The 4,270-nt window shown below is 35.8% G+C and overlaps 1 pseudogene; it reads left to right on the top strand.

Moving 5' to 3' along the window:
- Positions 1 to 955: 955 nt before the first annotated feature.
- LOC108468534 (transcription factor MTB1-like) lies at positions 956 to 2,911 on the top strand (annotated as a pseudogene).
- Positions 2,912 to 4,270: the final 1,359 nt, after the last annotated feature.

Genomic DNA, 4,270 nt, shown 5'->3' with positions numbered 1-4,270 from the left:
ATACATCGCAGGGTGGTTTAACATCTGTGAAGGAAGTCAACAAAGAGTCGTTTATCGTGGAAAGAAACTACGAAGCGAGGAACTGATCTTGTTGCTTGAAGACCAGCGCGAACGGATTAGGAGTAAGGGAACCATCCAGTGATTAAATAAACCTCACCGGTGGAGGTAAAGTCTCGTCTAGAAATCCTATCAAAACATATCCACGTAATATTAAGCATACCTATTGTTGCCATTGACTGAAATTTCCTTCATCATGTTTCACAAGATCATACCGAGGGAATGAGTTTACAACTTTTTCAGCAGTGAAAAGAGCACAACCACCAGAAACTAAGGCAGATTCAGCTGAGTCTGTGACAGCCATAACACCGAGGATCACAAGGCGACTGATACCATGCTAGAAGGTATGCATAAGCAGTACTTAGTGTAGCTAGACATCTATTCTGATATTTGAGAGAGAAAGGGAAGAAACAATTCTATTTCTGTATCTTGAATGAATACCTGACTTAGTTCATTTGGACATATAGTATATATAGAAAACTAGGATAGCTCCTTTTAAACAAACTCTTCAAAAAATGCTAGTTGTATTAACAGTTTCTTGCTGCTCTTAAACCACCTCTTCAACAAATGCTAGCTATATTAACAACTTCTTTCTAACTACCTAACTGCTTCAGCTAAAACCTATGTGAACTCTAACAGTCCAAAACCGGTCATTTTGTTTTTTGGTGGGGAGAATTTTTTGTTTTTTCTTCTTTTTAGGGCACCGCTCTGAGACTTTTCTACACTCTTTTGCTCAAGCCAATTTTGACTTACCATGTTAACTGGTGTGTATCCTTGTTTATCTTCAATTACTTTCTTTTTCTAGCTTCGATTTAAGTTTAACTTCCTTCTGGTTTTCTTTATTAATTTTATAACCTAGTGAGATCTGAAAGGGGGGAATGGTTGCTTTCTACTGCTCATGCAGATAAAGCCTCATGGTGTTTCTAGCTTAGTAAGAAACGCATTAAGAAAAAGATTTTATTTATTTTTATTGATTTTGGGTGTAATTTGATTTGGGTTTTTAGGAAAAAAAATTTCTTCTTTACATATGCATATTTTTTTCAAGTTCTTAGGGGGTGGTTTAGGGGGTGAAACTTGAACTAGGAATGGGAGGTGGAGCTTTTAAGGATGAGGACAAGGCAATGGTTACCTCTGTTTTAGGAACAAAAGTATTGGACAAAGGATCAAGCTCGGTTTCACATGAGAACCTTCTAACGACTATATGTAGCGATGAAAATCTTCAAAACAAGCTCTCAGGTCTTGTGGATCGACCCAACGCTTCTAATTTTAGCTGGAATTATACCATTTTTTGGTAAATTTCGCGGGCCAAGTTTAGTGACTAGGTCCTGAATTGGGGTGATGGGTGTTGTCGAGAGCCTAAACAAGAAGAAGAATTAGAAGATACAAAGATTCTTACTTTATAGCTGGAAGAAGAAACCTAGCAAAAGATGAAGAAAAATGTTTTGTAGAAACTGCATACCTTGTTTGGTGGATCAGATGAGGATAATTATGCTCTTGGTTTGGATAGAGTTAATGATACTGAGATGTTCTTTTTAGCTTCCATGTATTTTTTTTTTCCACCGGGAGAAGGCGGTCCAGGGAAGTGTTTTTCCTCTGGATACATTTTTGGATTTTGGATGCAATGAAATTAGTTTCAAATTATTGTGTTTGGTCCTTTCTGATAAAGGTTGCCAGATTTTAGACCGTTGTTTTGTTCTCAACTGATGTTGCTATTTTTGAATTGGGGTCAGTGAGATCAGTACTTGAAAGCTTAGAGTTGTTGCAACCAATAAGAAGTTCATTTTCAACTAAGTCAGCATTGCTTCGGGCGAAGCAAGTGAGAGTAGCAATACCAATGGTGAATGAGAAGATCGATGAAAATACCCTTGTTTCAAATTCGATGACTGTGGAAAGATTGCTAGGAGATCCTAAGATTTTTGGACAGGATCTAAACAATGCCACTTGGCATGGTCATTCCAATTATCAGGAGAAACTTGCTGTTAGACCGACATAGGGAGTGCATGTTAATGGTGGTAGGATTTCGTTTTTAAGTAATCAAAATGGTTTGCATTGGCCACATGTTCATAGTGTCAAACAAGGGAGTACGATAGAGTTTTATAGTTCTCAAAACACAACAAAAAATTTTCAAGAGTTTGCGAATGAGGGTCGGGAAAAAGTTTCGGCTTAACCAGTACTAGTCACAAAAGCCTTCCAAATACAGATAGATATTTTCGAGGCTACTTAAATGCCTTCTGTAATTAGCTGGCAATTAGCTATTGAATTCAAACACTTGAATATCGAAGCTCCATGCAGAGGCGTTGCTAGGGGGCTAGCAGGGGCCCCGGCCCCCTAAAATGAAAAATTATTATTTAGGCCCTTTAAAAATTTTTAAAATTTTAAATTAGTAAAGGTAAAATTACACTTGGCCCCTCTAAAATTATAAAAATTTGATTTAATCATTTAAAAATTATAAAGATATAGACTATAAAAAGTTAAAATTTCATTCGGCCCCCCTAAAAAATTGTTCTAGCTTTGCCCTTGTTTCCATGCAAGGAAGAGAAGGTGAGTGTAGCAAATGAAAGGAGGCCCCGAAAAAGGGGTAGAAACCCTGTTAATGAAGGAGAAGAAGCCCTTAATCATGTTGGAGTAGAAAGGAAACAAAGTAAGAAGTTGAACCAACGATTCTATGCTTTGCGAGCTGTCATCCCCAACATATCAATAATGGACAGCTTCATTGTTAAGGGATGCAATTGCTTACATCAATAAGTTGCAAGAAGAACTTAAGATCACGAAGGCAGAGAAGGAGAAGTTGGGTAATACTTCAAGAGTTTTACCAGCTATGGATCCTAATCTAAACGCAACGAATCATACTTGACCTCTCCATATCGATGTTCAAGCCGTTGATAATAAGGTAGTTGTAAAGGAGGGTTTGATTTGCAGAAAATAACATTGTGGCCTATAATATTCCATTTTGAAATGAAATTATGATATTTGAATTTCAATATTTCGATCATATCTTAATCTCACATTATGGCCATCTCATAATATAGGATACAATCTCATTAGAACTTCTTTATTATGATATAATCTCTTTTTTCTTCTCTCTCTTGTACATTTGAAAACCAAAATTGGTAGCCTTCTCCTTCAATTTTTAACTCTATACTATTTTGGACGTTCACCCTTATCTTCTGTAAGGTAAGTTTAATATTTTCACTTCCTAGTTGTGTCTTCATATTTCTTTATGGTTTATTGCCTTGTGAGAATTTTTTCATTTTCTTTCAATATCTGTTGTAGGCTTCATCTCTGTTTATTGTTGTAGATTTTTTTTTCAATTTATGTTGTAGGCTTCATGTTTGTTGAGTTATTGTATTGTTGATTATTATGGCTTCTCTCATTTGGTTTTTTAAAAAGGTTCTCTTCATTGTTATGAATTAATTTTCCATAATTTGTTGTGACTGTTGGGGATCGACCCGATTAAACAACGAACAAGAAAAACAACGGAAGAAATTGAGAAATTGAACACACAAATTTAAAGTTGAAAAACCCCTCCAAAGATGATAAAAACCACGGGCAAAGATAATTTTACTATAATGACAAAAGAACGAAAAGTACAAAAGATGGAGATAAAAAACTAAACCCCAAAAGCCCAAAGACAAAGAATCCTCAAAACGTAAACACAAAATTCTCTAAATGTGTCATGAGTTCTAAACTCTAATAGTGTATTTTCTAATATTGTAAAAGAGCCTATTTATAGGCTAAATTCATATGTAAAATAATAATAAAATAATCTAGACTAATCAAAGTTTGATTGAAACAAACTAGAAGATTATTTCTCAAATTTGACTGAAATAAGAGTCACACTTAACAAATTTCCACCTTGACTCATATTTCCACAATGCCATCTTTGCCAAAGCCCACCACGGACCTATCTTGAACTATGCAGGGAATTAACTGAGTCGAATCTGTGCTTAGAATCTGGAAGACTTTTAGCCTTCGACTTGTACACTGCCAAATCAAAACTAACTCAGGTCTGATTTTCACAAACACAGTGCCCTAACTTTTCAAAACCTGCATCCAAAAGAGAACCTCTCTTCAACAAAACGATCATACCTTTTTTCCTCCTATGACCAAGTTGTCTCCACTCCAAACGAGTTGAATTCGACTCCGTAATGGACGAGGGACGTCCGATTTCACCAGTCACTGTAGAACATTCTAGAATATAAATACTAACGAT

This window comes from Gossypium arboreum, chromosome 8 (assembly GCF_025698485.1).
Source record: "Gossypium arboreum isolate Shixiya-1 chromosome 8, ASM2569848v2, whole genome shotgun sequence".
NCBI classification, from domain to species: domain Eukaryota; kingdom Viridiplantae; phylum Streptophyta; class Magnoliopsida; order Malvales; family Malvaceae; genus Gossypium; species Gossypium arboreum.
This window is presented reverse-complemented; position numbering and strand designations above follow the sequence as displayed.